The 22470-nt window shown below is 36.5% G+C and overlaps 1 protein-coding gene across 2 annotated transcripts in view; it reads right to left on the bottom strand.

Moving 5' to 3' along the window:
* The window catches only part of LOC101867855 (heparan sulfate glucosamine 3-O-sulfotransferase 1-like), a 56199-nt gene that overhangs the window by 27329 nt on the left and 6400 nt on the right, over positions 1 to 22470 (bottom strand). The window lies entirely within an intron of this gene.

Below are 22470 nucleotides of genomic sequence, written 5' to 3'. Positions count from 1 at the left end.
TCATCCTTATAGCCAATCTAAACCTATGCTGTTTAAGTTTCAAGATGCCAGAATTCTGCTCTATCAGTGCCAGTATTGCTGTTTTAAGAGCAGTCAATTAAGTAAATTCTAGCAAGCTTAGCCTAGTTTGGATGAGAGAAGCCACATTGTGCTTTTCATAGAAACAAAGTTATATTAATTGTAGCTACAACATGTACTAGAAATCACTACTGCAAAGCCATATAAATTCAGAAGTTTTCGAATTAATGTTCCTTCTGCAGAAACCCACAACTGAAACATTTTTATGTTTAACACAAAAGTTATTTAATGAAAAAAAATATTTGATAAGCCTCTGTTAGGACACTGATCTGGGCTCTGGGAGAACTACAGTCAAGTACCCAATTTGTCTGAGTACCATTATTTCCATTTAGACCACACCACTTCAGGAAACTTGTGTTTTCTTCTCCTTATCCACCAGCTTTTCAATCCTTTTCTCAAAAGAAGAACATTTTACAGAACCGTATATGTTTTCAACTCCACTTTAATTACCACCTCCCTTGGATTTTCAGGTTTTGAGCTTGGGAAGTTGGTAAAAAATTGCAGGCATAGCTGAATAGGCATAAACATTGTTGCTGCCATCAATAGTTTTGAAGAGTCCTAAAGACCTGCACCATCAATTCCATGAACAGGACAAGGCATACAGTAAGAAGCTGCAAACATACATTTTTATGAATTCCACAGAATAGTCTGAACAAGCATGTTATTTATATCACCAATTAGTAAATGCTAACAACTTTGCCAAACATGCTATCATTGTCTGCTAGAGATAAAACATTCTTCAATAAATGTTATTTCCTTGAAGCAGCCTACCTTTTGAGTACTAGCTCTTCCATCCACAGTAATAAATACCCATATGGGGTATCTGTAGCACAAGACAATCTGCTGTGTAAATTGATATTTGTTACTGCAACTCTTTCATGCTCCCTAAGATTGTGCTGAACTTAATAGGAACTGTGAATCCTCAGCACCCTGCATAGTTGGGACTTCACACTAAACTCACCTCTCTGATGTCAGTTCTAACATTCCAGTCTCTGCTCAAGGCAATGCCACACTTTCCTCCTCATAAACTTGTCTGAAAAATACTTTGCCCTGTCATTACAGATGCATTCCTTTTAAAACATTTTAATAAGTAAGGTTGATTTAGCAAACTTTCAAGTCTTCTTCTATGCTGCTTTGCTTTTATCTCTTCCTTGCTCTCTGTCCTTTACCAGTCTTAAGGTAGAACTTCAAATGCAGCAACCAGTTAAGTGGTATTTCAAGTTTTCATGATTAATTTGGAACCATTCTCCTTTCCTTCCTACTTATACATGTGAATCCCCCAAGCTTAAGAAACAGGAGTCAGATTAAACAGTACAATTAAGCTTTTATAACTAACATTTATAAACATATCTACAATATGTGGCATCATAACACCACAGAATCACAAAAAACTGAGGTGGAAGGGACCTCAAGGTGTCACTTAGTCTTGCCTCTCTGCCTCAAGGCAGGGTGAACTTTATTGAAACCGTTCTTGACAGATGTTTGTATAACCTGATTATAAAAAATTTCCAGTGATGGAAATTCCACAGCTTCCTTAGGCAATCTACAAAAATACTGTCACAAATTGCACCTCCTATTTACTATGGTAAAAAGTTCTTACTGAAACTGGTCAGCAAGATAAATTCCTTACTAGTTCTAATGCACAGTATGGCACTTATGAACTCATGCAGATAATAATGCATGAATATCTCTCTGACTAGGCATACAAAATGTATGATGGTTTTCAATTTCAGAAAAAGAAGTTCTGCATAACTGATCACAAGTGCTCTTAAATTAATAAGGTACAGAGGACTTAATGATTAATCGAGGTATAAATACACTGCACTGCCCAATAGAGTATAATCTGTATGATAAATAAATTTATATATCTTTTATATTATTTTTATACAGAATGATGGAGATGTTTTCATGTACACATACATATATATCACACACTAAGCCATTGGTGGGCTTTGGTTTAAATACACATTATATTGCAAAGTATTCCCAGGGAGGCCTAGGTCCATTGAAGACAAAGGATCCAATGATACACAAATGCGGATTCTCTGGTCAAGTTAGCTCACTCTTGACACTTGTCTGCATGCTGACGTCTACCGAAGGGTCAATACTACAGTTTATTTGCAAGTACAATTTGGGAATCCCAGTTGCTTGTAATTAGGATGTAGAATTAATTCTCTACTACAACATAAGAAACAGCAGGATTTTATTTGCAAAGTTATAAATTCTTTCCAGGATTCAGAGTTTAATACACATTAACTGAAACTTCTTTTTTTTTACTGGACAACTTAAAATTTTCATGGTGGTAGAGCGACAAAGGTCTTGCTATTCCGGGAAAATGACCACTTTAAGGCTTTAGTCCTGATACCTGAAAGGTACCAAAAATAGATCAAAAATTATCTTGAAATGTTGAAAAATCAACAATCTCTTGTTTTTTTCTATCCCCTAGAAGAACATTTTGAACTTGCCAGTCAAATATTAACAACACTCTACCAAAAAGTGAGCATGGGCTTTTTCAAACAGCTGGAACATTATCTATAGATTTTTGCAGGTTCACAAGCCTTGTGTTCATATTTCCAGTAAAAACTGCTGTCTAATATACAAAGCTAAATGCCCCAGGGACACTGACGTGAACATATTTTTCTGCTGTTTTAAGCACACCAGCAGTCATCTGTAGAGTTTACATGGCTTTCTTGTCAATACCTGCTGGTCACAGTTGGTGAAGAAGCAGTTTTCCTTATGATCTGCTTGCTAATTAAGCATGGCAGTAGCTATTCAGAGTGAAAGTTTTAACAACCTGAGATAGAAAAGGAAAGAGTCAGATGTATTCTCAGGAGGCTTCGATCTCTAAATCATTTGGATTCTCTAGTTAGTGCAACTGAAAGATAACAGAAAATACTTTGCCAGATTAACACACAACTTTTCTGGCAAACTAGCATGCTGTATGTAGGATGGACGCTTTAACCCCAGTGTTCCACAATGTAATTCTTTAGAAGAAGAAAAGTTAAAAGGATTTGAAGATATAATAATACAGGCCAAATATACGCACTGTCTTCTGCTTCACCTCATTTTCTTCAGTGCTTCATAATTTACCTTTGTCTGCTGCCACCTTTCATTTATCATCATCCAATTGTACCTTATTCTATTGTCAGCTCCTTTACTTGCAGCAGGATTGCAGAGTTTTCTCTTATGGTGCTCTTCTCCACACAAAACATTCCAGAAAGTATTAGCAAAGCTATTTTATTGCCTAGTGTTTTCTTGCCTTTCAGAAGTCAGTTGCTCCTTTGCTGAATGTCTACCTTCTACCATCTCACTGTTTCCTCATATTGCTTCTCCTTGGTTTATATCCATCTGTCATCTCTTAGATCATGCTGAGATTATAATGCTTGTAGGCAGAAGTCTTTGGCATTTGTACAGCCCAACCCAGCCGTCCCAAACTGGAATATTTCAAGACATAGTATAATGCAGTGAATAAATAATTTAAAAAATATGTTTCCCTTCTGCAGTTGAGATTTAACTATTTTGTAAAGCTCCTTGTGTGCAGGGAGGACAAAGCTGGAGTGGCTGGTAATCAAATCTTACTACTAGTTAAGAACAGTGTTTAGTAGGTAACAAAACAGAATACATCAGTGAAAGTGAATCTTTTGTGAAAGAAATCTTCAGATGGCGAAGACAGTAGAACTACCAGAGGTGACTGAAAGCCCCTTTCACACAGAGCAAAACCTCACTCCATGAGGAGCAGTATCACATCCAAGCACATTTTTGAGCATTTACAAACCATGTCCAAATTCATTAAATAAAATTAACTAAAAAAACAGAGTAAAATTCATTAAAAAATAGTTTGTGGTTAGAATTTTAAAAATATCCTTAGGACAAGAATGCAATAGAAGATGCTGCTGGTAAAGGTAACTGGCTTTAAAATATTATAAAGTCTAGTTCTTTAAAAATCTGGAAAGTTGTTTTTTATTTTATTACCACACCTCTGGTTATAGCGATTAGATCTGACCCAGAAAGCTTGAATTGCCTTGTTTACCTTATTAGGGTAATAAAAGTATCCACAGCTGCTATTTGCATCAATAAGTCCTGTTCCAAAAGGAGTGTTACTTGGTAACAAGTTGATGCACACAGAAAAGGCCTCAATTCGCCACAGCAGACTGTTCTTAAGTAACTGTGGTGCTACCCTTCTCACCATAAATAGTCTTGATTTTAGTCTGGATACTGTATGTGGTGAGGCAGCTCTCCTGCCCAGACACTTGTCTATCCTATTAATGTCTTAGCATAAACTCTATAATATATCTCTGCTGGGAAAAAGATCTGATAGTGTTATTGTAAACCTGCTGTTGAAGAAAAGAATCACAGAATCGAGAATCACAGAATCCCAAGGTTTGGAAGGAACCTCGAAAGATCATCTAGTCCAACGTCCCTGCAAGAGCAGGGTAACCTAGAGTACATCACACAGGAATTTGTCCAGGTGGGCCTTGAATATCTCCAACACAGCAGACTCCACAACCCCCCTGGGCAACCTGTTCCAGTGCTCTGTCACTCTTACAGTAAAGAAGTTCTTCCTTGAAAACCTACATAGACCTTATTTTTAAGCCTATTTTTTTTTCTATTAGTGACAAACTGAAGATCCCCTGGACCCCTTTAATAGAATAAGAAGACTTCAGGAAAAAATAGATAAGATTTAATATTAAAGACTGTATTCTTTCCCTGCTTTTTGGGCTTTTTTTTTTTTTTGTTTCCTAATTAGCAAATGAGGTTGAACTGCAAAGTGATCTGGAAAGAAAACACAGTAGAGTGAAATAAAGAGTCTAAATCCAGACATAGTGAAAAATACATCTGGGGAAAAAATAATAAAAAAAAGATAATCTACCAAAACTGTTTAATTGAAACCTTCCCCAGAGTTAGAAATCTTTTATATTTCAACTTGATGAAAGTTGCACTGGACGAGAGCTCCCCCTGGTTCTGATAATTTTATTTCACCTTTCCACTGCAAATTTTGGGTTTTTTTTAATGCCTTGTCACTTGTTGGTATTTATTCTTCAAAATGCACCTCTTGACTGAGATTTTGGTTGCAGCTATAATGAAGTATATTCTGCTGTGGAATACCTGCAGCATGCTACCCATAATCACTCATACTGAGAGCCAATCTTCAAGTTTTCACCTGCCTGCAAGTAAAATGACAGCAAAAATCCACAGACAAATTGCCTTGCTACTCTTATTCTACAAATATTTTCCACCTCAAAGGAAAATATGAGCAGAGAAACAGATACTGAGGTAGGTGAGGAGCAGATCCAGGAACAGTCTTTTAAGATTAAAGAAATCCAATTCAAATAAACTGTCAGATGGAGAATGTTCTTCTAAGAGGCTTATTTGAGGGATGATTACTTTTCAGAACCTGTCTGAAAAAAATTAGCCAGTGTTAGAAGCCTGATGATCGTCTCCACGAAATTCCTTCCTCTTTAAATCAGACTCTTATTAAATCCACTGAATACACAGTAAAAGCAATAGCTTAATGAAATCTCTGGGACTTTCCTTTCCCTGTGCCCCAGCTCCCATAAATCAGGAAAATTCTATCTGGCCAGGTGAGAAAAGACCATGGTCCCTTTTAAAAACATGTAACATTCATCTCCACTTTTCCCATTCACCATTCCCTCCTCTGTGATCCTGGGATTCCACAGCAATTATCAAGAGATGAAGTTGAAGAAAACCTATTGCTTTAATGTATTTAAGATAGTAAGTCCCTCTGCTGAGCATATGAGAGGGAAGGAGCAACGTGCACAACAAAATCAAGGTCATATCAGTTTCGGTCTCCTTGTGCTTTAAGAGCTGTCTGCTCTGTCTGAATAGTACCAGGACTGCCACTAAGGTCTTTTCAACTTGTAGGTTTTACATATGTATTTTTAATGACCATTTGTAATAAAAGGAAGATATTCAAGTTCATCTAAATTACATTAGAAAAGTTTCTAGCATAATGTGATATCTGTTTGACTGTAAAGCCGGTACATATAGGACACATAGAACATCATGTCACATATGATCAGTTAATTACTTTCTAAGTAAAGCATGATTAATGAACATTGTAAATACACCATTTGCTCTCTGAGAATTATTTAGCTAACTTTATGTCCCATTTTGGGCTTCCAGTGATTGCTTCTAAAGTTATCATACATTGTTGATTGTAACTGTTGTCCTCTGTGAAATGTACATTGAAACAGGTAAACATAAAATGATCTAAAAATAAAAAAATGGAAGAAGCTAATTTCCTTAAACCAAGGTATTGTGGCTGCATCCTGATGAAATATCTGAACATCCACCTAAACTTCACCACAGACCAAAGCAAAATAGAGTATGTTATAGCAAGCAGTGCTGTCACTCAATAGCCTCACACGTATCTTGTATCACAGAACAAAGAACAAAAAGCCTTTGAGCTCCCTGCAACAGCAACTGCCATTTATTAAATATCAGTATATTACTAACCATGTTTTTTTAAAGAAAGTATCAATAAAAAGGTCACAAGAAAGATACCAGTTAAATTTAATACTTCTGTTTGAGACTGTTGCACAAAGGAATGCTATCTCTGTGCGAAAATCTAACACTTTTTCATGAGGATGTAAGAAAGAAGCACAATGTTTTGTGTAAAACTAGCTTTGCCCTGAGTGAGAACTTCCTTGCATAAAACTAAATATAAAAGAACAAATGGTTGCAGGAACATAGTAAAAAAAAAAAAAAAAACAAACAAAACCAAACCCAAAACCGAAAAACAAACCAACTTCTCTTTCTCTAAATTTTCCCTGAAAGAAGCAGAACAGGAAGCTTTAAGAAGTTTAGATCATCTGACCTCCATAAGATTAAATCCAAAAGCTAATATACCAAACACTATTTATAAAAGAGTGCCAGGTGCTCAATGTGGGCTAACTTGGACACTACTAATGGTCACTATAGGTGTTCTAAAATATTCCGGAACTGTGTATAATTAAATGGAAGAAGTCTTTACTGGAAGTTATTATTTAGAATACAACAAAACTACAGTTTGAGTTTAAATATTCTTCTCCACCTACTCTGAAGACATGGCATTGCTGGCATTTGTTTACCTATGGAACATTTCCAGAGCACTTCCATAAAATTAAAAATTAAATACAGCCAGGTAAAAAACAAGAAGTATTAATAATGTACATAAAAGCACATGTATTTTCTAAAAAACTACAAAATTACTCACTTTCAGTCATTCAAGAATTGTTTTTGTATAGCTCTCAGAGAGCATTATCTCTGCAGAAAACATGGGATTACACTTCCCGGCTACATCTGGGCTTGTTGAAAACTGACATCTTCTACTAGCATAAAATACAGTTTATAAACAAAACAACCCCCTAAGAACTAACATAAGAGCCACAATAATAATAATGTTAGCAGACATACATGAAGTTGCCATGTATGCTGACATTAAGTGGTAAAGCGCATCAACAACAGCTTCAATACATTCTACATCAGAGCTACTACACATGTGAACTGAGTGCACACACAGAAGTCTCCTCCTTTGGGGGAGCAATCTGTATTTACATCTTTATATAAACTGAATGACTTCCATGATCTATGCTTGGACACAGGGATTTACTTGATTTGACCTCAGTCCAGAATGAGAAGAAGTGTACCTATCCACAGATACTGTGAATATTTCCCATTAAAACTGACACATTTGTGAAGACAGTATGGAAAAGTTATTGAATACAGAGACATTTGAGCAAACAGATAAGCTTAAGGAAAGAATTGTAAATTTAAATTGTGTGCATTCTTTTCTGAAGCTTGATAAAAAGCTCCGTATCACCATCTGATCATGAAAATCATGCTTAGTATTCTGTAGTAAACTTTGTGGACGTATCATTTCAAAACAGATCACCAAGTGAAACAGCTCAAAATACTTCCACATTCATTAAAGGTCCTTGGAACACTTTTAATGTAGTTCATTCTTCTGAAGAATAGATTAAAGAAGAAAAAGCAAGATTTCAAAACCAATACAGTTTTTCATTTAAATTTATCAGACAATAAAAAAGAGCTTAACTGCATTACATTTAGGCTATTAAAAGTTGTATGACAGGAAGTTTATATATTTATTTGCTTGTAGAAGTGGTAGGGATCACTATCTGTCACAATTACAGCTACAGCACTTCATTCCCAACTAGACTTTATCAGTGTCTCTGTTATCTGACAGCATGGACTGTGGGACTCGTTGTCAAACTGATGAATCTCAATGTGTCATGTCAGTTTTAAGTACCACCAACTGCTCAAACACATAAATATCAGCAACTAGCAGGTGCCCTGTAATACTGTATGGTATGCTACATCTATGCCCTACACTGTCCTTTTTGATTTTTCATTTTAAGAAATGCATTTTCAGCTTCATTGCTGTGTTACCAATTAGCAAATGCAGAAAAGGTGCTGTCTGAAGCCATACCCAGTGTTCCAAAAGGATAATCAGAGGAAAAGAGGGGCAAGCTAAAACCAAATCAATATAAAATGTAAAAAAAACATTTTTTGCAATCTATTTGAAACAGAAGACGATCAGGTAAATTTTACACAGTGTCCACAGGAAGCTGCATACATCTGTAATATTGCTGTATATGTATATTTTGCTTCAATTTTCCTGAAAATAAGTCCTACAATGTAAAAAACACTTAACAACACCTGGAGAGGGTTTAAATGTGTTTATAAAGTTTCTAAAAATATTTTCACAAAACAATATTGAAAAAAATGTTAATGATGCTTCTATGACAGTGGCTGGGGGGAGGGGAAGACAGTATCTTTTTCTCTTCTCTTTGAAGAAAAAATTAGAGCAATGGTGTTGCAAAAAACGTTTTAGAAAACCAAAAATTCAAGTTTAGGTTAAAGACATTTCCTCAAGAACATCTACCTCCATTTATACATCTGTCTCTAATCCTGAGTACATTGATTTGTATTTGCAGTTAATTCTCTGGGAAATGCATCAAAACCAAAAAAGCCTGAATAAAACCTCATTTACATTTAATGGCCAGAATATCAAAGCTTCAAAATTTAATAAGTGAAATCAGCATCAAGTGATTTCCTAGCAAAGCCTATCAGTACAGGAAAACTCCTTACCCTACAGAGTCACAACAGAGAAATAATAAGAGAAGAGTAAAAATTCACTTTCACCTAAAAATATGTTTCTAAAATCCAAAGACAAACTTTTTTCTCAGAGCATGATTATCTCTTTCATGGCTGAAAGAGGAAACTTGATAGTACCAGATGCTTCTGAGCCAGACTTCTTCTTACTCAAAGATTTATACTTATTTTTTTTTTAAATCAAATCACTCTACTATAGATAAAGATACTGATGCATCTTTTAGCGACTGAACCCTAGAAGGTAGAGACTTCCAACCATGAGATTCATCCTTGAAATATAATCCAGGCTGGTGATGTGTATAATACCGCATTTGCACAAGTTCCAATAAAACTGAGGGTGGTGAGACACTGGAACAGGTTGCCCAGAGAAATTGTGGATGTCCTATGCCCTGAAGCGTTCATGTTGATTCAGTTTCTGTGTAAGATGTCCACAATGATTTCTGATGTTCAAGTGAACCAAGAAATGACTAAAATCACCAAATGAAGTAGAAACAACCTTTTGGGAAAAAAAGACATCTGTACACCTTACTCACTCCTGGCATCTATGGCTTGTGTACAGAGTAAAACGAGTACAAACATCTTCCCTGTGGTCAGAGGTTTTAATTCTGATGCTTACTTCTATACCGTAGTTTATTTCCTTTACATCTCATGCTTTGTGTTGCACAGGAGTCAATCACAGGTGACACATAAAATCGTAGAATGTTTAGGGTTGGAAAGGACCTTAAGATAAAATCATAGAATCATAGAATAGTTAGGGTTGGAAAGGACCTTAAGATCATCAAGTCCAACCCCTCTGCCATGGGCAGGGACACCTCACACTAAACCATATCACCCAAGGCTTCGTCCAACCTGGCCTTCAACACTGCCACGGATGGAGCATTCACAACCTCCCTGGGCAACCCATTCCAGTACCTCACCACCTTTAAAGTAAAGAACTTCTTCCTTATATCCAATCTAAACTTCACCTGTTTAAGTTTCAACCCACTACCCCTTGTCCTATCACTACAGTCCCTAATGAATAGTCCCTCACCAGCATCTCTGTAGGCCCCCTTCAAATACTGGAAGGCTGCTATGAGGTCTCCATGCAGCCTTCTCTTCTCCAGGCTGAACAGCCCCAACTTTCTCAGCCTGTCTTCATGTGGGAGGTGCTCCAGTCCCCTGATCATCCTCGTGGCCCTCTGGACTTGTTCTAATAGTTCCATGTCCTTTTTATGTTGAGGACACCAGAACTGCACACAGTACTCCAAGTGGGGTCACACATGAGCAGAGTAGAGGGGCAGGATCACCTCCATCGACCTGCTGGTCACACTTTTGATGCAGCCCAGAATACAGTTGGCTTTCTGGGCTGTAAATGGACACTGCTGGCTCATGTTCATTTTTTCATCGACCAACACCCCCAAGTCCTTTTCTGCAGGGCTGCACTCAATTTCCTTTTTGCCCAACCTGTAGCTGTGCCTGGGATTGCTCTGGCCCAGGTGTAGGACCTTCCTCCAGTTTCAACCACCCGGCCATGGGCAGGGAAACCTCACACTAAACCATATCACCCAAGGCTTCATCCAACCTGGCATTGAACACTGTCAGGGATGGAGCATTCACAACTTCCCTGGGCAATCCACTCCAGTGCCTCACCCCTCTAACAGTACAGAACTTCCTCCTTCTATCCAATCTAAACTTCCCCTGTTTAAGTTTCAATACGTTACCCCTTGTCCTATCACTACAGTCCCTAACGAGTAGTCCCCCCCAGCATCCCTATAGCCCCCCTTCAGATACTGGAAGGCTGCTATGAGGTCTCCACACAGCCTTCTGTTTTCCAGGCTGAACAGACCCAACTTCCTCAGCCTGTCTTCATATGGGAGGTGCTCCAGCCCCCTGATCATCCTCGTGGCCCTGTTCTCTGTGCTTGAGCTCTAGCTGATCAAGGTAACATGGAAGGATTGTCTATATACAACAAAAGTACTGGCTCCAGTCTTCCAGAAACCTTCCTTCTAGATAAATTAGTTCATTAGTTCTGAATCACAGTAGTAATAGTAGCACAGAATGTTGATAATTCAGGATACATTCTTGTCCTAATTTTGCAATTTAGTAATTAATCTTTAATTCTGAATATCTTCAATTACAAGCCATAAATCTCAAAATGCTTCTAAAAATTTGAGTGCATTTTCAAATTACTTTATTCTGTGGAAAATTTAGTTTGGTCTGAAATTGAATGGTTAAAAAAAAAGTTTGTTTTGTTTATAGGAGAATAAACTTCTACTTGCCTTGCTTGCTATATAAAAATCTGAGAGATACATAATAAAACAAGAATAATTTTTTGGTTATATGATGATTCAGAATACTTAATTTTTTTTTCCTACTGGAACAATTGGAACTGATTGGAGACATAACCCACAAGTTTTACTGAAATGTTTAATGTTACTGAAGCAATTAGACCTAGTGCATTCCCAGAAGGAAACAATAACATCAAGATCTTTTCTTCTAATTTCAAAAGATATATGGATTTGAATAAAAGGCAATTAATTAAGAAAGTATGGTTAAGATACTCGGTTTCTTCCATTGGTATTTTAGCTATTGTTCAACTGTCTTCCATTAACTTGCATCTCATCTCTTTATCACAATGGAAAACTTCCTTATCTATATGAGATTACTTGATTTTTTTCCCCAAATAATAAACCCCTCCCAAACCCTCCCATTCCAGACCTTCCTCAGAATAAAAAACTGTTTTCTTATGTGTTTCATTTTATGCCCACTGTCTCTTATTCTTCTGCTGAACACTGCTGAGTACGGGTTCATGTTGACACTCTTCAATTGATACTTATAAACACTGATAAGTTTTTCTAAACCTTCTCTTCAAGTACCCATATCTATGACAGAGATTAGACACATGGGATGAATTGCCTCCAACACCTTTTTGGTATCAGAACCACAAAAAAATGAATTCAACCTCACAAGTCAGGTATCTATAATGTTACTATTAACAAAAAAGGAGCTCATCACAACAGTGCAGCCAGGCTCTTCATTGTGTTGAATGCTTGGAGGAGACAAGATAACAGATGTAAACTGAATCATGAGAAATTCTGATCACATATAAGGAAAAGACTTTTACTATGAGACTATAATCTATTACAAAAATATTCACAATTCATTTTTAAGGAACTGAGTAAGGTCTGAGCTAGCTCTACCACTGTTAAACCAAAAAAAATGCAATCAGAACACCCAAAGTCTACGTGCTGGAAATACACACAATATGGACACAATTATCATACTCCCATAAGAATTGTACATAAGTAGGAAAACAGTCTTAAAGCAGAGGTAAGTAAGAAAAATAGATGTCAAATGTGAATTATGTAACAAGTTTTAAGTACCCATACATGCACTAAAAGTTAAATAGTGCAGGAAACAGCACTTTTAGTAGACACAGATCATTATTCTGCTCATTACCTATGCTGTACTGCCGTACTTTTAAGCCAGCCTAGATGTAAGACTGTATTACCTACACTTTCAAAATCAGCTAAGTTTATGGAAACATAAAAACCCAACATCCCATTCTGGAAGAATAAATCTCTTCCTAGTTTCAAGTTGACTAAGGGATTTTTTGAGAATTATAACTCTTATTACTGAATAGTTGTGTTAAGTTAGGTGCAAGAGGCATGTTCAGTCCTTCCCGCATCCAGTACCTAAACTGGCTTCTCTAAAATTTCAACAGAAGCAGGTGCAAATCTTTCAAAAGTGAGTTAGAATACACTGTGTGGACTTAATAACTGCTTCTCTAATAAAGTGCTCCGGGTGTTCTAAAAAAACATAAACAAGAAGTTCTCTAGAGATCCTTTGGCAGTTACTTAGACCAGAGATGGAATGCTTCAAAGAATGAAGAACCTGTTTTCTCAATCCTCATCTTAGTTATTGTAGCAGGAAAAGAGTTGGTTGTACCTAAAGATGGAATCAGCTCAACTACAGTTGACTTAAACAGTTACACAAAATTAGTGTTCTCAAGTTTTCTTCTGATTAAGGAAAGAAACAGATGATGGAACTTGGTGTCTGATACAATCTTGCTTATTTACAGAGAGTGTTTAAGTTCCACTTAGCACAACAAAACACAGGCAGCATTTTTTTTCTGTTCTTTACTATTCATCTTCATCTACTATTCCATGTAAAGAGCTCTCACAAAGCAGTATCTGAATTCACACTTCAAGTAGTTATTTACACAAGGTCATGAGTATTTGCCTCAGTTTCACCTTTGCATCATTCCCTCATTTCGCCTAAGAATTATTCAGCAAAACCCCTCAGCTACATGCACTGTTTTTTTACTGGGTGACATACCTTTATTTCAGTGCTTCTTAAACAAAAGGCCGTGGCTCACCAGCTTCAGTTAGCACTCTCACAAAGAGGTTAAATTATTCTGTCATTCTACCTAAGTGTGAAAAATAGAGACCCATGCTTCTCCAGTTCAGATTTCAAACAGTATATACCCCTAAATGCTAATATGTTTCACTATTTTCCTGTCTGTCCACTAATGCAAGTACTCTCAACTACTGCAACTGTAGTATCCAAAAATTGCACTAATGACTGGATCCATTTCAGCTTTTTAGTCTAAAGGTGCAAATAATGAAAACAATGACCACTCTTCTGTGACACTTCTGTTATATGGAATTGTTCATTTGTTAGCTTTCCAAAGAGATAATTTTTTCCTTTAGTGGGATTCTACTCATACTGTCAACAAATTCAAACAAAACGTACAATAAAGGAGGAGGGATCCTTTCTAGTGAGACAAGAATTAGCTAATACAATCCTGCGCCATGCTATGGTAATATACTACTCTCACATTAATCTTTCTGACAAACAGAGAGGAAAGACAGCATATACACAGAGATGATATATAAAAACATAAAACCAAAGGTTTCAGTTTAAGAATTAGAATGGCAGGGTGACAGGGCATGAAATCTGTCTTCCATGAAACAACATTCACCAAGCTCGGGAAAATAATTAAAAAACAAACAAAACAAAATTAATAAAAAAACCAAAAAAACCTACACACACACACACAAACAACAAACCAAAACAAACAAACCAAAAACCCCAAAACCAACCTCAACAAAAGAGAGAGGGATAAAGGGAACTGGCTACTTACAAGCAAAGAGCAAGAATTCCAAGCCAAACAAGTTTTACTTCTTTATAGTAGCCTCAGAAATGACTGAACACAGAATTCAGTTAAGATGACCACAAATAAAGAGCAGGAAAAAAGACTAGCACCTACCACAGTCACCCCCTGCCACTGCCCCGGTTTCTAATGTTAACTGTGTATGGGGGCATGCAAGATTAACTTCATAAGGTTAATATTAGGTGTCTCAGATTTTATAATGCCAGAATTAAAATGACTCCTTTGCACCATGGACATTTTACAATTTCTTTCCTTCATGCTACACCAGCCTCAAAGTAAGATAGCAATAAGGATAGGCAGACAGCATATATTTAAGGTAGAATTTGGCCAGGGTTCCAGGACTAAAACCTTGGCTTGAGTTTCTATTCTTTTCCCTGACTTCTAATGTTGGTTTAACATCAGCTACAGTATTATTATATTCTTATAACACCTATGTTGTCTCCAGGAACTGGCTATTTCTGCTAGAGACTGTTAATTTCTAACCTCAGCTATCTGTTGACGCATGGCTGCAGATGGATTTCAGACACCAATTATATGGATGATAAAACACTAGCTTTCCACAACACGGCTCTACTGTTGAGCCCTTCTATACACAGCTGCTGGCCAACTGTTGATTATTCATAGCAGAAAGCTGAGCTTTTTCACTGACAGCCAATCTGAGCCCATTTTTCTGTATCAACAATAAAGTCAAGCCTAGTATATGGAAAACAGACTCTAAGTTCTTGTGTTTTCTCCAGCAAATGCAGAATCTGATGAAGAGGAAACAAGATCATATTTAGCAATGGAGTACAATGTGTAATCACTTTTTGGACTGTAAGAGAGGTGGGCTGGAAAATGGATGGCACTGGGTGCTGCAGGCAAAGACAGTCCTTTTTTCATACTGGTGCCATATGGAGAGACTGGATTACCACATATTAATAAATCCCATGAACACAGACTATGAGAGGAGGAAAACCTAATTTATCACCAGATTAATCCCAGACATTCCATTTTCCTAGACTCCATTAAAATATGGACCCCTCTTTTTCCACCCTGTTGTTCAACACGTTTCATATTCTTGCTCCCCCCAGAAAGAATAGTACACCACAGTTTTTATTATACTATTTACTTTCTATTATCCTCTTCAAAATAACAGCTTAAGGTTAAGTCCATTATTTGGGAAAAAGGTACAACAGTATTTTTAACCTGTCTGCATTTTCACTGAAGATAATAGATAATAGTTTTCACTGAATAAAATGGACAGTTTTCACTGAAGATAATAGATACTATGAACCTTAAGCACATGAAGTAACTATTGTCAAACAAACACACAGAGTACACTTTAATTTGACAGATTAGATCTCAGTTCACATCTGTATAAGAAAACTCAGGAATATGAAACCAAATTAAATCTAAAATATATGTGTACACATGTTTCTTAAGAAATAAAAACAGACAAGGAACAAGTGTTATATACATATTGACTTAATGTGATTAATATGAAAATGCTTAGTTCAGTTTAACTTGAATGTCCCCATGTATGTATGGGTTAACAAACTTCTATGACTTCAACTTAATAATGTATATAACTCTCCCTTTTCTTTCTTCCCCCAGCTACAGTGTAACTGCACTGAAACAAAACTTTATACACCAGGTATTCTTCTAACAGATCCTTCTATAACTGCTGATAAGCAAACTCCATTCAGTAGATACCCTCAATTTGCTTCTTGCCCCAGAGTAACATTGCATATTTGCATTTAATTGCATCTGACAGTTATTAGCCTGAATACTTAACCAATGTAAGTTCTTTTGTGCAAAATGTAATTGTGTTGTTTCTCCTAGTTTAGCATAATTTGCAAACTCAGAAGCCTTTTTTTCACTACCACAACCCAAATATCAAAGGAATAAAAATTTTTCCTTATGCCAACTCTGGTATGACATGGGCTTTAAAAAATAAAATAAAATAAAAAAAATTGTCTCAACTGTTAGTTGAATATATGGAATATGTTCCAACATTAAACAAACCCTTCTCTCTAGGGTTATATCCCATGGAACCTTACTAAACAGTTCCTGAAGAGGCCAAAGTCTGCTCTCTTGAAGTCTAGGGCAGTGAGCTTGCTTCATGCACTTCTCACTGTCCTGAGGATCTCGAATTCGACCGTCTCATGATCGCAAAAAGTATAAAGTACCTGTTCTGAAGTATCTGTTGCTATTATTAACTCCACACAAAGAACACATTTCATGGGACCAGCACCCACAGCACATGACTGCATAGGCAGAGACTGTGCCAAAATACTGATGCACAGGTAAGAAGCCATATGCAGAGACAATTGATAGTTTTGATTCATAATTTTTAAAAATTACTCTGAAATCCTAACATTCTTCTTTCTCTGAATCTTTTTAACAAGGAAACTTTCATTGATAAATGCAAAATCACCTCCGTCAAAACAAACTGCAATTTAAGACAGTTGTGTCATTCCTCACAAACATATGTGTGAATTATTATTTCCATTTAATAAATGAGAATAACCTAGGATCATAAAAAGTAAATTAGAAACAGCAGAGTAACCCATCATTGTTTATCCACAGTAAGAAGTAATATGAAAATCTTGGAGTAACATGTGAAAACATGTATAATATCGTTCTACAACTGGCATAACAGTTAATTGCCTCAATAAGTACATATAATATTGTTGGAGCTTTTTTTTTAATGGAAGTTTTACACACTGAATATTAGAGTTTTTACAGAAATGAAACAAAACACTTCAACAGCATTTCCTTCTAGTGCAAGCCAGCACAAATTTAACTGTCTCCCAGTGGGCAACACAGAGCTATGTTCAATGCTTCTGTATTTCTATTGGCTTCTATTTGATTAAAGGAAACTGCTTCATTATAGAAACCAAGTAGAACAATTCCTTGGAGTATTAAAGCACAATATTCTGTGCATATGACCACACAAGGGTTTGAAAGAAAAAAGGTAAAATGCTCTTTTCTGAATACCTGGTTACCTGACTGTGAGGAATGACTTCTTAGTGAAGATTTGTATTATTTTAATTTTCTAAAACTCCATATGTAATTACCATAACAGTCCCATTTTCAAGATAAATTCAGTTTTGAAATGCCTGCTTTCTATCACTGGCACTGTTTATGCTATCAGGACACAGGAGATAAAGTACAAACATAAAAAGCCAGCCATCAAACATTTACATGAATGTCTGAAATTTCCATAATTTTGCTGAGCGGATATTAAAAGAAGTGTGAAAACAACAAAAACATTCAGCTCTCCAACCTGCTAAAGAGGCCTAAGCTCTGAGGATTTTTTTCTTTTTTTTTTGTCAATGTACAAGCATGGATCTTACTTTAGGATCCAGAAATTTGGAGCTAACATAAGAATGCAGTAGAGTATGAAAATAACAAGTCTTTTCTTTTTCTTCATTCTCCAGTGCACATGTCAGATTTTCAAATTTAGAAAACCCTAGAAGCACAAGAAAGTATACACATTGTAAGGATATTTCATTAATTTACTATAGGAGGGGAAAAATATCACAGCCTAAAAATCAGTGATGCACACATTATCAAAACTACGGGAAGATTCAATATTTAATAGTACAGAACAAAATCAAAGCTGTACAATGAAATTCTGTAAACCACGTAAATAAATTTTAACCCCCATCAAAACACTCCCAAGTAAATTGAGCTATTTACAGAATAAACTAAAGGTAGCATGTGGTACAAAGGAAGCAGAGTCAAATCTTCCTGACACTGACAGAACCTAATGTTTGGGGATTATGTCTAACACATGTCCAACTGTTGCAACCTGGGAAATAAAAAAGATCTTAAATGCCTATTTTCATACTGCAACTCGGGAATCTATCACTAGAAAGTGTCAAAGTTGACAACTGCAAATGATTTCCCATCTTAAACTTGACAGTACTTTCCTTTATAAATGGTATAATGTGAAACAGCAGTGTGGGAATTAATGTGAGGCAAGTCTGGAAGATGCTCGAGAATCTGGCTGTTGTAAGACATTAACTTTTTTTATCTGGAGAATTGTCTATGTTTCCTTCATACACGACAAGGTCCCAGGATACACAGATATTGTAATAAACATTGTAAGACTTAAACAGTTTATCTAGAAACAATAAACAAATTCTGAAGTTCCAGTCAAGATTTATTTTTTTGTATTTTATGGTACAAACTACTGTTTGCAAGTCTTGACTGCCTTTCATATAATAAGGTCTGTTTACTGTATAAAATGCACAGCTTATTTGAGTAATAGAGCATTTCTGTGGCTATGATTTTAACTAGTTAAGCCAAGGAAATAGACGACAGGTACCTTTTTTTTTAATCTTACTTTTGAACTAAAGCTATGAAACTTTTCCTTACAGAAATAGTCCTCAAAATGATTGCTATCAACTGGTTGCTGCAGGGAAAGTCTGTCAGCCAAGGAGAATGGAAACAGGAAAGCCAAGCTCCTGCATTCCATGAGTAACCACCTTTCCAGAAAAATTGAAGCTAAAGCTGACACAATCTTTGTAAATTAAAGATCTGTTCTGTATGAACCTTTAAATAATTGTTCTGTGTAGCAGCCAACACATTAATTCAGGAAAAAATACATCTGACTATACTCCATTATCAGAGATGTGATGTTATTAATGTATTCAGAATGAAACCCTGTAAATTTGTTCCTTAAAAATGAAAGCATACCTTGCAAAAGCTGATTTTGGATATTAAGGGATATAATCTGCCCTTCATACATTTCAAATTTGTATCAAAATTCAAACTCCTATCAGATTTCTGTGTCTAAAATATATTGGTCTTATACTGTTCATTTATAGAAGATCACCTACATGCTTCAGAGGGTATAATGAAGATCATTAATATCTATGAAGAGTTTTGCACCTAGTAAGCACTATATAAATGTTAAATTATGACAAGGACACATGTAGCTCCATCCACAAACCTAAAAGATATGCTCTGTATTTGGTTTATTTTATTCACTCACCTTTAAAAACCAGTATCTCTACTAACTGACACTTTGCCGTTTATAAACACAATCTATCTCCTATTATCTTGCTTCAAATTTTTTCAGATATCCACTAAGATCCCTTTGAAAATAAATACCATCTTAGATCACATATTCTGTGGTCAATCCCTTCAAAAAAATAAAGGATTCTTCTATTTGCAGTTCATATAAAGTTTAATTAGACACCTTTTTTCCCTTTAAACAATTTTTAGATGACAAAAAGGTAAGACTTGAAGATACTTAAATGTGTGTCCTGGTTTCACTAGTAGCAGTTATTTTTCTCCTTTCTAGTAGCGAGTGCAGTGCTGTGTTTTGGCTTTAGTCTCAGTATAATGCTGGTAACACACCAATGTTTTAGTTGTTGCTAAGTAATGCTTACTCTGAGCAAAGACTTTTCAGACTCATGCTCTGCCAGTGAGGAGAAGCCAGGAGTTAGTAGAAACAGGACATCTGACCCAAACTAGCCAAAGGGGTATTCCATACCACAGCATGTCATGCCCTGCATATAAACTGGGGAGAATCACCTGGAAGGCCCAGATCACTGCCTGGGTCCAGCTGGCTATTGGTCAGCAAGTGGTGAGCAACTGTATTGTGCATTACTTGTGTTTTCTGAGCTTTCATTTTTTCTCTTGTTGTTTCCTATTATTAGTACTATTATTGGCATTCTTTATAGTACTGCTACATTTTATTTTAGTTACAAAACTGTTCTTATCTCAACCCATGGGGTTAACATTCTTTTGATTCTTCTCTCCATCCTGCCCAGAGAGGGGAAAGGTGGGGGGTGAGTGAACAGCTATGTAGAGCTGAATTACCAGCTGGGTCTAAACCATGACAATGTAATACACAAAATGGTTGGTTAGAACTCTACAGAGCAGGGAAAAATATGAAATAATACCCATTGTTCTGCAGATAATGTGTAACATTTTACCTATTAATTATCTCTGCAACTTTCATAGCACCAGTTGAAAAGGATTTGCTCAGTGTTGCCAAGTTGAACAGATTTAGAGTTAAAAGGAAATTTTAGACAACAGCAAATAGAAGAAAAAACAAGCAATTATTTTACTGAAATTCAGATGATGAGCATATGCACTTACAGGTTTTGGAAATAAAAGTAAAGTCTAGAGCTCCTTACTTGCACAAGTATCCATCAGCATTTTTTTATTCCCACCTGTTCACTGCAGCTTAGATGCAAAGGGCCATTTCTTCCCAAATTCTGGAGGTATCCTGAGATGCCTCAGCATTAATCACAGAGAGAAATAAAATTCTTCAATTTTTCTAATGGGTTTCTACAGGACATGAATTCAGAATAGAACTGCAAAGACTAGATTGCTTCTCAAAATCAGAGTCAAGGTACTAAGCTGAACATATACCTAGCTCATCACTGTGTCCTCAGGATACTGTATCTTCATTTCAAGGAGAAAAAAAAAATAAACCAGCAGTCTCAGTATTTTGAGTACTACCTTTTGCAGTATTCTGTAAATGGAAAGCCTTAATTTGATGAAAAGTTTCTTTTTCCTCACTCTTATATGCATGCACACACAAAGAAAATGGAGCTTTTTAGCTAAAAGCAAACACACTAGTGACTTGATAAGCCAATAGAAAATGCCTTCTGTTCAAGCAATATTGAATAAATTTTCCTGAGACAAAAGAGCTTGATCCTAGATCAAGCTTAAACAGAGCACTCAGTATCACCCTAGGAATCTCAAGCATTGCTTACAGCAAGGGTACTCCAGTGTCTCTTTTGCTCACTGCTGCTGGCAAAGCAGGTGAGTGTGGCATAACAAGAAGAAATGTGGAATACAGGTGTTTTGTTTTTTTTTTTCTGCCATCTGAAGCAAACATATATCTAAAAGCCCTTGCATTTTCTAACATAAGGTATACAATTACTTCAGATGAATGAAAGACCATTCAGGCTCCATGAACTTCAGCAACTGCCCAATTAATTCGCTTGCATTTTACAATCAGTTTCAAGACTACACATTTCAAAATTGCTGTAACGATATCAAGCCCAAAGGGTCATTCTCCCTCAAAAATGAGGAGCAGAAATAAATTTAATGCAAAAAAGTGCAGTGTCTGTCTAATGTATAAAGTAATGCTATCTTCATTGTGTCGAACACATAGTATGGATAATTCACACTCATACACTAAAACACAGACAAAACGACAGCTATCAATTACTGTGTGTGTACACACACGTGCCAGTGCTACTAAATCAGAACAAAGAAGGATGGTTAATTAACTGGTCATAGAACAGTAATCATCAACAGTACTAGTGATGAAGTATGGAAATGAAAACTGGTGGAATTGCTGGGCTCAGAGGATTGTGATGAATGCCACAAAATTCAAGTGGAGGTCAGGTACTAATGGTGCTTCCTAAAGTGTTGATCTTGGGGCCAATGCTGTTTAACATTTTCAGTAATGACCTGAATAATGGGACTAAGTTCTCCCTCAGCAAGTTGGCAGACCATATGAAAGTGAGAGTAGCTATGCTGCCATTCAGAGGGATCTCAGCAGGCTGGAGAAAAAGTTCAGCAAAATGACGTGCATATTCCTTACCCAGAGAAGTATAACCCTGTGCACTAATAAAAGGCTAGGGACCAACCAGATGGAAAACAACTGGGCAGAAAAAGATGTGGGCGGTCCTGGTGGACAAGAAATTGAACATGAGCCAGCAAAGTGCCCTTGGAACAATGAAGGCCAATGCTCTCTTGAGCTGCACTAGCAAAAGCATTGCCAGCAAGCTGAGAGAGGTGATCCTTCCCCTCAGGACTAATAAGGTTGCATCTGAAGTACTGTGTCCAGTTCTAGGCTTCCTAGTACAAGAATATTGACATACTGGTGCACATCCATTAAAAGGTCACAGAGATGATAAGGGATTGGAGTATTTGTCACACGAAGAGAGGATGGAAGAACTGGGATTATTTAGTGTGGAAAAGGCTTGGGAGGGATCTTATAATGATGTATAAATACCTGATGGGAGGGAGAACAGAAGACAGAGGACTCTGAAGCACTTAGTGAAAGGACAAGAGGCAGAAGGCATCAACAGAAATACAAGATATTCCATTTGAACACAATAAAAAACACTTACATAAGTGTT

This window comes from Melopsittacus undulatus, chromosome 4 (genome assembly GCF_012275295.1).
Source record: "Melopsittacus undulatus isolate bMelUnd1 chromosome 4, bMelUnd1.mat.Z, whole genome shotgun sequence".
NCBI classification, from domain to species: Eukaryota; Metazoa; Chordata; class Aves; order Psittaciformes; family Psittaculidae; genus Melopsittacus; species Melopsittacus undulatus.
This window is presented reverse-complemented; position numbering and strand designations above follow the sequence as displayed.